Source organism: Neofelis nebulosa, chromosome 3 (genome assembly GCF_028018385.1).
Source record: "Neofelis nebulosa isolate mNeoNeb1 chromosome 3, mNeoNeb1.pri, whole genome shotgun sequence".
Lineage (NCBI taxonomy): Eukaryota > Metazoa > Chordata > Mammalia > Carnivora > Felidae > Neofelis > Neofelis nebulosa.
The window spans coordinates 110,516,816-110,527,046 of record NC_080784.1 but is presented as its reverse complement, the minus strand read 5'-3'; the positions used below and the strand labels follow the sequence as shown (position 1 = coordinate 110,527,046).

Below are 10,231 nucleotides of genomic sequence, written 5' to 3'. Positions count from 1 at the left end.
CCGTACCCAAGTTCACTGTGTCAAGGCTATAGTCAGTCTAGGGAAAACTGATTTGACTGCTGAAGATACATGAAAAGTGAACACATTTTGCTTCCATGTTGTATATATAGGGCTTCCTTAGAAAGTGGAAAGTATTACCAAAGATGTCATTTGGTGACTTATACAATACTGGAGACTTTAGAAAATTCTCTTACATCTTACCTCATTTAATCTCTATGACTCTCTAAAAGGTATTTTATTGACATTTTGCAAGTTGGAAAATGAGGCATCAATAAGTTGTGTGATATACTTAAGTTCACATGCACCTAGTAATTGGCAGTACCTGAGTGAGAGTCCAAAGTTCCAAGGTTGCCTCAGTGAGGTCATTTAATATAAAGGGAGGCATTTTAGAGGCCATAGTAAATACCAAATCAGTTCTGACAGTATACTGATAACATGCTGATAAACACGCTGGTTGAGACTGTAACTTTTTTGTGTGGAGGTGATTTTCTTCTATGAAACTACCAGCAAGTGGGTGTGAAGAAAGGTAGACTGCTTTAAGGAAATAGTTAAGGGGAGGGGATTAAAGAGAAAAGAGGAAGCAAGAAAGAATTTCCTATTCTTTGAGCAATGTAAGCTTCTCATTAACTTTATATACACTGTATTAGTGCTGGCATGGTGCAGAAAAATATTTCAGCAACGAATCTTAATACTATTTAATATTCATGGGGATATTGCAATCCACTCCATTTCTCATTACCATTTCAAGGGTTTTAAAATAAACATTTGTTGTAATTAAGATACAATAATTATATTGCTATTGTTCAGTTATAAGTCGAGAATCCAAATCAGGGTGAATTCTAAGATATTTCAAAGAAAATTTTTTTAAAGTAGCCTTCATGCCCTACACTTGAATTCACAACCCTCAGATCAAGACCTGAAATGAGAGCAAGAGTTGGATGCTTAACACACTGAGCCACCCAGGTGCCTCTACTTCAAACAAATTTGTATCCAAAATTTACAATAATCATAATTTAATAACTTCTATTATCTCTAAAAATTATTAGAGCTAGACAAATGCTTACCATCAAAGTGCCTCAAGTTTTCTCATCTATAACATGAAGGAGTGAAAGAAATAATTCTGAAGTCTGGCTGACGATTAAAATAAAATTGGGAGCTTTTGGGGCGCCTAGGTGGCTCAGTCAGTTAAGTGTCCGACTACGGCTCAGGTCATGATCTCATGATCCATGAGTTCGAGCCCCGCATCGGGCCCTGTGCTGACAGCTCAGAGCCTGGAGCCCATTTCAGATTCTGTGTCTCCCTTTCTCTCTGCCCCTCCCCTGTTCATGCTCTGTCTCTCTTTGTCTCAAAAATAAATAAACGTTAAAAAAAATTAATAAAAAAATAATAAAATTGGGAGCTTTTGTTTTCAATAATTAAAAAAAACCCTTTTATATAGTTTTATATTTACAGCAAACTTGACAATACAAGTCGAGAGGCCCCATATCCCCATACCCGTTTCCCCTTATTAACATCATATATTCATATGGTGCATTTGTTATAATTAATGAACCAGTACTAACACATGATTATTAACTACACTGTATACTTTATTCACGTTTTCTTAGTTTATCTTATGTCCTTTTTCTGTTCCAGAGCCCCATCCAGGATACATCACGTTAAGTCATCATGTCTCTCCTTATGCTCCTCTCGGCTGTCATAGATTTTTAGACTTTATCTTTCATGACCTTCATAGTGTTGAGAAATACTGGCCAGGTATTTTGTACAATGTCCCTCTACTGGAGGTTAGCTGATGCTTTTCTTCATAATTAGACTTGAACTTTGAGTTTGGGGGAGGAAGACTGGAGATTTCCTAAAATACACATTTTTGTACTTGTTTCTAATTTGGTGCTTCTGGAGTGGGAATCAAGACTAAAATTTTTCAAAATCTCCTCAGGGTTCAATCATTAATTACATTGTCTCTTCTGGTGGGTGCTATTTGCTATGTCTAAAAACAATCTGACATGAGTTAAGGATTAAGGTTTGAGGATCTAATCTTCAATTCTCAAAAATCTTTATTTATTTCCTTTTGATATTCTAGCCTTTTTTTTTCTTCTGAAACTCTGTATGTATCATTGAGTTAATATATTCTCCAGGTCTCTTAACTTATGCATGCGCATGTATGTGTGTTTCTCTCCTTCATCCTGAAGGAATTTCTCAGAACAATCAAGATTTACTAATTCCTCTTCACAAATGTGAAGAATTTATTCCATAGAGTGAAGCTTCCACTTTCTTCATGTTCCAACTTTTCTTGAGATAGGTTTTTGTTTCACTATTTCAAAAAGAATTTTTTTTTTTATTTTGACTTTTAATAGATTTATTCCTTCATTAAGTGTGTTTTAAAGCCTTTGTCAAATAGCTTCATAAGATTAATTTTATTTACAGGGGCACCTGGGTGGCTCAGTTGGTTAAGCATCTGACTTTGGCCCAGGTCATGATCTCATGGTTCCTGAGTTTGAGCCCCAGGTGGGGCTGTGTGCTGACAGCTCAGAGCCTGGAGCCTGCTTCAGATTCTGTGTCTCCCTCTCTCTCTGTCCCTTCCCTGCTCATGCTCTGTCTCTGTCTTAAAAATAAATAAACATTAAAAAAGATCATTTACAAAGAATTCAGGTTTCGGGCCTATGGTTTTAGTTTGCTTTTCTTTTTTTTTTTTTTTTTTTTTTTTTTTTTTTTTTTTTTTAAATTTTTTTTCAACGTTTTTTATTTATTTTTGGGACAGAGAGAGACAGCATGAATGGGGGAGGGGCAGAGAGAGAGGGAGACACAGAATCGGAAACAGGCTCCAGGCTCCGAGCCATCAGCCCAGAGCCTGACGCGGGGCTCGAACTCACAGACCGCGAGATCGTGACCTGGCTGAAGTCGGACGCTTAACCGACTGCGCCACCCAGGCGCCCCTAGTTTGCTTTTCTTAACATTAGAGTTTTTTGTGTGTCTTTGGATTTTAGGATACATTTTATTTTAACTGGAGAGGACTTTTTTCTTGCCTAATTGTTTTCAGTACCTCTAATTGCCTTCACCTGGCACTCCTGAGCCACCAATCCAGAACCAAGTTTAGTAACAGCATTTTAAGGCTCCTGCTGTAGGTAAATATTGGGGATATCAAAAGTCCAGCCACTAAAGTCAGCTAGCAACTTGATTTGATTCCTAGTTTTGAGTTTCCAGACATCCATACAGCGACTGTTTTCTATGTAGCCAGGTTTCCAGCCTTTTTATTCAGACTTTGTTCACATGTGTGGGAGTCCTGGCCCACTCCTGGTTTCAAGGAGTAAATCTGGCTGATTATCCTCTTCCTGTACAGAGCAATGAATTAGTTACCAATTGCTGTATAACACAGTACCCCAAACTTAGTAGGCTAAAACAATACACATTTACCATCTAACCATTTTGTGGATAACGAGCCTGAGTATGGGTTGCCTGGGTCCTGTGACCAGGGGTTTCTCAAGGCTACATTCTAGGTGTTGGCCAGGCTGCCTTCTGACTGGGCAAGTATATACTTTAAAGCTCATTCAGTTGTTGGCAGAATTCAATTTTCAGCAGCTATATGACTGAAGACCACAACTCCTTGAGGGCTTTTGGTTCAAAGGCACTCTCAGGTCCTAGAAGCTGCCCATAGTTCTTTGCCATGAGGACTTCCTCAACATGGCTGCTCATTTCATCACGCCTGTAAGGAGAGTCTTTCTTCCTAGGGAGGGCCCAGCTCCTCTTTTAAGGGCTTTCACCTGATATTCTTTTTTTTTTTAATTTTTTTTTCAACGTTTTTTATTTATTTTGGGGACAGAGAGAGACAGAGCATGAACGGGGGAGGGTCAGAGAGAGAGGGAGACACAGAATCGGAAACAGGCTCCAGGCTCCGAGCCATCAGCCCAGAGCCTGACGCGGGGCTCGAACTCACGGACCGCGAGATCGTGACCTGGCTGAAGTCGGACGCTTAACCGACTGCGCCACCCAGGCACCCCTCACCTGATATTCTTAAAGTCACACCTACCCAGGATAATCTCCCTTTTGGTTAACTCAACATTCCTGAGATTTGGGGTACTAACATATGAAAATTCTCTTTACCTTTGTCATATTCTAATGGCTAGAAGCAAGACAAAGTCCTACACACACACAAATGGGAGGATATTATAGGAAGCAGGATGCCAGGAGGTGAGAATGATGGGGTTACCCTGGGGTCTGTCTGTTACAAGCACCTTTAGTCCAAAGACCACTAACTGTGTCCAGTTCCAGAAGTCACAACCCTTGGCCCCAGCTTGGATCTCTGCTTTGCATTTCTGTCCTATTTCTAGTTCAAGAGGATGTTTACCTTGTTTCTTAATTCCTCTATGTCTAATTGGTATGTTTTTCCCTTCTGTATTATATCAGTCATCAATTTTTGTATGAAACAGAGGTTATGTGAAAGCATAAATTTAGAAAGCTATTTTACTCTATCCATGTTTTGTAAAAATTTCTACTTGATCAGGGTTAGAACAGGTTTCTGAAGCTCTAGATGTGTTTTAATGGTAAGGAAGTATTTAACCAAATGTTTTTGGGAAGAAGGTCTGGTAGACAGGATTATTTATGGTATGAAAGGATAAGTAATTGGTAAATAAAACTAGGCGCATCTAGCCATCACATTAAAAAAAATTAAAGTAGTTTGTGTCTGTTTTACAGTAAGAACCTCAACTTCTAATGATACCCTGGAAAGACACATGCAATATTGATATCCTCGCATTATAGAAATATGCTGTCACTGAAGTAGGTTTTTTTCTACCTGGACTGCCCTTTTTATGGGATGTTCCTTCAGACAGTTTATTTTACAACATAGTTCTTTGCTACACAAAAGTAAGGGATACAATGAATGAAAAACAAAGCAAGAGTAGAGATACTCGAAACAGGATTCCAAATATAAAGTAAAATACACACAGGTAACATGGTAAGTCTGAACACTAGGGCCAAAGTCCTTGGTTTTATTGTTTTTCATTGACATAGAAATCTACTTTCTCTGTAGACCTTGGGACGGTCAGGCTTAGCGTTGACACTTACAGACAAACATATGCCTAACAGTTTTATTTGGGAGCCAAAGTCTGAGAAAGTGACTATTGAAGCACTATAATCTCAAGAGAACCACATGAAATGAGTCACGAATAATTGCTTATACCAATCTGCCAAGGCAAGTCCCTTATATCTTTTCTGAAAACAATACAGCTAGTTTTTTATGTTAAGAGGCAGAGGATATAATCCTAAAAAAATAATAATGGATTCTGGGGGTATTTAAGCTTCCTAATAAATTCAAGTTGATTCTGCAGGTTAATTCATGTCTACTTTGGGAAGCACACAGACCATGATACCAGGATGATGGAATATAGGTTAGGAAATTTTGATATTTTAGAATTATGTACAATGGATCTGAGAGCTGCTATAGACAAGTGATAATAAAAAGATATGGATGAAGATTAGCATCTATAAAAGTATAAAGTGGATATGGTAAACATGACCACATTCACCCAGTTCTGGAATATTAGAACTGGTTGGTATTGCATGGAGCTTGCAATGTATTTAGGTCAAATAAATTACACGCTATAATTGCAATATATTATAAAACTCTTTAGTTCCGGGAGGCATTACAGGCTAAATATAGAAAGGCTGTCATAAGTAACACCTGCAAAATGGGTGGGAAAGGAAGCTGTTGTGGACACAGCCTTACCTTTGATGTCATGCAGCACCACCTTCCTCTCCTTTAAAATCTTGGATGGGGGCGCCTGGGTGGCTTGGTCGGTTAATCGTCCGACTTCAGCTCAGGTCATGATCTCACGGTCCGTGAGTTCGAGCCCCGTGTCGGGCTCTGTGCTGACAGCTCAAAGCCTGGACCCTGTTTCAGATTCTGTGTCTCCCTCTCTCTCTGCTCCTCCCCTGTTCATGCTCTGTCTCTCTCTGTCTCAAAAATAAATAAACGTTAAAAAAAAAAATCTTGGCTGGATCACTGAAACTCAATATAGGGCTATATAAGAATCCAGTATGGCAAAGTTTCCAGTTCTGAAAGGCCAAAGGCCAAAAAGTTTGCTACATCCATAAGTTTTCTACAACTAACTCTGAACAGGGTTCATCATGAAGTTTTGGAAATTATTTTATAAGATTTAACTTACAGGGTACTAGATTAGATAGCAAAGTTTCATTGATGCCATTTTCTAAGCATGCAAATAAATATTGCTTTAGAAGGACATATAGAATAAGCTAATGATGTCTACTATCATGTAATCAAAATTATTAAAAGTATAAGCTTTTTTGGCTTGCCTTTTATATGAGATAGTCTTTTAGACAATTAAAAAAAATATTTTGATGAGAATCTGGAAGTTGTCAGGTGATCTAGACATCTCTGTGATTTCTATAGTTCCAGAAATCCCTCTTTGTTCCTCTGAGCCTTCTTCTGTTACAATTTGAGCCATAGGTTAAGATTTTCTAACATAGTCTATAATGCATAATAAAATCAAATTATGATGAAAATGAAAAAAATATTTTGCACACATTAAAATTATGGAAAATGGAAGAAATTAATTTGCACATATAAAAACATGGAGTATGGCACATAACTATAGAGCGTTTAATTGAAACTGAAAGCCGGGTGTTTGGAAGGTAATAAGAGATGGACAAAAAGGAAAAAGTGAAGAAGTGATGGTGTGCCTGTTTTTATCTTACGGACTTTGTGCATGATCTTCATTCTCTGTGCTCTCAGGTTTAGTGTTCCTATAAATACAGCAAGTCAGAGTCCACAGGAAACAGGAATTAAAATAATGGCAATAATTTTAAATTGGATATATGGAAAATTACATCCCTCTTATCACAAAGCATCTTTGTACCGTGCTTGCTTATTGAGCAGTTGTTCTGGGGTAAAAGAGGAGACACAGCACAGGGACATAATCCACACACAATCTAGTAATGCATTTTCTTTCCAAAAGTCTGGCAAAAATCTCACCTGATGTTCAGCTTATATGCTTTTATTAAGCAAAGGAATGTGACACAAATTTTAGAAAGTTTTTCATAAATAAAAGTTATAGTTGTTGCTTAATTTCTAAAGAGTTTTTTTTCCCAAGAGTTTACATGTGTAAGATCAAAACAAAGGCTTGCAATTGCTTGAACAATAGCTTGAAGCTTGACACTTGAGGGAACAGAGCTTTTAAAGTAATGCTTAAGTTCTCTTATGTCAGATCATTATCTGTTATGTCTAATGTTTATTATTTTTAGGTTTTTAAAATGCAAGTTAAGTAAAAAGCAAATATAGAGGACGGTAATCTCCTTAGGCCAGGTACAAAGACTGAGAACATATTTCTAGTGTTTTTCACAAAATTTCAAATTTCTAGTCTGCAAAGAAAACCAGTGCATTTTTTTTTTGTTTTTTGTTTTTTTTTTTTTTTGGAAATCGGCATTTGAAAAGTCTACATCAGTGAACATTCTTTAGAATATGGACTTTAAATCCTGGACTTCTTAAATATAGGAACATTAATAAAATGAGAACAATTATGTTTATTAGCGTTTTTCCCCATATATCATTAAGTAATAACATACAAAATAAAACAATTTCCGGTTTCTTATCTAAGTGCAGAGTGTCCCAACCTATTTCTGAAATTCGGTTCGGAGGAAGGAAAGAATGTCCTGACATGGCATTTTTTTAATTTTCAGTGTTTAAACGTGTAACGTTTGTGCGCAGTGGCAGCGTTTTAGCTTCTGGAGTTTATGCCCAACATGATTTTTGCTTTTCTGAAAGCTGTAACATAAACAACTCTGCTCACGTCGTATATGTATTTATTGAGTACAATGCCAATCAGGCTCAGAGAAAAATCGAACAACTCTGTTAGGTTTTCCTGATTCCCAGGAAGCTCACAATCTACCATCAGACTCTTAAAGGTGCTTGGCCTTTCGGGTCTGAGGCGCGGCAGGAAGGCTGCTCCAGTAGGCCTGGGTACGCAAAGTTGCTTCCTGGCCTGAACGCCAACTTGGCAAATATCTGCTCCTGGCAAACACAGATTAGTAAGGATAAAGTCTTCACAGACTCAACCAAGCAAAGCATAAATGGCCCTTTCAGCTCGAGCCTGCAAGGATGGATGTTACTGAGCCCAGAACCCAAATTACTTTTTCCGGGCTCCCCAAACTCCAGTGTTTGTTTTAACGCTTTCGGATTCACGAGGCAGGTGCCTAACTCTCCTCCCTCGATTTCTTTCGCTTATCTCCTCTACCTCCTTGCCCAAGTTCAACTTTTTAATGGATGCAGGAAAAGCGCAGTGAGCTAGGAGGATGGGAAGGTGAGAGAAGTGGCGCTATCACCACGTAGATTCGTGCTGAGCTAGCGTGATGGGGGGAAGAAAAAGGCGGGCACCGAGAGCAGAGGGGTGGTGGCAGAAAGGGCACTAGGCACGCCTTGCAGGGGGAACAGGAGGCGGGGCCACGTGCCAGTCCCAGGGTTCCCAGCTCGAGCGCGAGCGGAGGGCTCCCGAGCATTCCAGCTTGCCAGCCGACCGCCACTCCGCAGGCGAGCATCCCTATCCCAGGACCTGCCCCTCGCCCAGCCCTCGAGCGCGTGGCAAGAAGGCGCGTCCGCATCCATGCCCCAGCCCGGGGAGCACAAGGCGTTCGCAGACCCAGGCGTGTGACGAGAGGCTGAGCGCGTGGCACCAGCGTCGTGCCCCGCTGAACCAGACGCGGGAGGAGAGGGGCGCGCTCCAGCTCTTCCAGCAGTGCGCTGGGCGGGGCGCGGCTGGGTGGGTTGGGGGGGGGGGCGGCCACCCGCCGGGAGCAGCGGAGGAGCAGGCGCGCTGCGGCCCGGAGGGAGGGCACCGTTAAAGCTTTGCCATCAATTGTGAGCCCAGTGAGTCCGTCCTAAGCTAACACACTAACGCTACAGCCTCCCTCACGCCCCCCAAACCACCGAAGGCGGCGACACCTGATCTAGCGCACAAACACGGGTCCCTTCTGTCCCCGGATACAATTACGCGGCAGACACACTCAAACTCACGCGCAGCAGCCAAGATCCGAGGTAAGTAGAGTGAGCACGCCGTTCCAGCCGGCGGAAGGGGGGCGGGCTAGGAGGAGGAGATGGGCGTCGTTTGCTCCCAGAGGTGAGTGCTGAGCGAATGGCTACGATCCAGGGGCGGGGGGGAGGGAGGGTAGGGATTGGAAAGTGCAGATGGGGTTGGGCTGAACAAGATAGGCAATGGGGGAGTGGGGTTGGGGGGTAGGGAGAAAGGTCAGGGTTGTGGGGCTGTGAAAGAGATTGTTCCCAGCTACACTCGATTGCTCCCCTACTCTTTTCCTCTCCCATATGGCACCGGTTTGAGGGTCTTTTCGAATTCGTGTGTGAACTCGGAGAGAGGAGGAAATAACTCGGCGCGGATCTGGTCGAGGACCTTGCACTTGACCCTGGAGGGATGGGCATCGGGGAGTCCCAAGGCCCGAGCCGCTAAGGGCAGCGATGGGGTCCAGGAGGTTTCGGACCTCTCCCAACAGTCTTCTACTTTGTCCTCTCCCTAAAGGGGAACTGGATGTGTTGGGGGTGGGGAGTGTCTCGGAGCTGCGCGCGCGCGCGCGGACACAAGCTCACACGCTCACTCACACTCTCTTTGGACCTTTGAGCTTCTGCTGGAGCCCGCGCGACCCCCTAGGAATGTACAGTGGTGGCAGGGTCGTGCGCGGTTTTCCGCGCGGTTGGGGAAACCGTGCGGCGTGCCCTCGCAGTAGAGAAGCCTATGCAGGCTGCTAAGGTTAGAGAGGAGTTGAGAGGAGGACGCGCTGCAGGAAGTAGGGCGCCTTCCTCGGGCTGGAGGAGCGGCGAGGGGGCCTGGGATGCGTGATTTGGGTTTGTACGAGGCAAACCGCATCGGCAGGCGCAAATATGTGCAGTGCGACGGGGCAAAAGGACAGGCAGAGGTGGCAAAGGGCGTACCCAATCTGTATGTGTAAATTTACTGGTTTAATTTTAGGTGTATAAAGTTGTGTACGGTGAATGTACTACTCTGCAGCACTTCCTTGGGGAAAGAACCGCGTCTGTACATGTACCGCTGGTTCCCATCACCTTAAAGCATACCAGGGCACGGGGGAGGGAGATGGGGAGGAACTGGATGTCCCGAAGACTGACTCTTCCGAAGTCTAGGTCTTGTTAAGTAGCCTTTCTTAAGGAGAGGGAGAATCAGAAGAGGACGGTGGTGGGCGGCGTTCTCAGCCAGGA

General features: G+C 42.4%; 1 protein-coding gene across 2 annotated transcripts in view; it reads left to right on the top strand.

Annotated features, from left to right (window-relative positions):
- Positions 1 to 8,452: 8,452 nt before the first annotated feature.
- The window catches only part of UGT8 (UDP glycosyltransferase 8), an 87,176-nt gene continuing 85,397 nt past the window's right edge, over positions 8,453 to 10,231 (top strand). The window contains exon 1 of one of the 2 annotated variants that reach the window (XM_058721531.1): positions 8,453 to 9,043. The gene's annotated coding sequence lies outside the window, so the exon portion shown is untranslated. The other variant, XM_058721532.1, reaches the window with a different exon arrangement.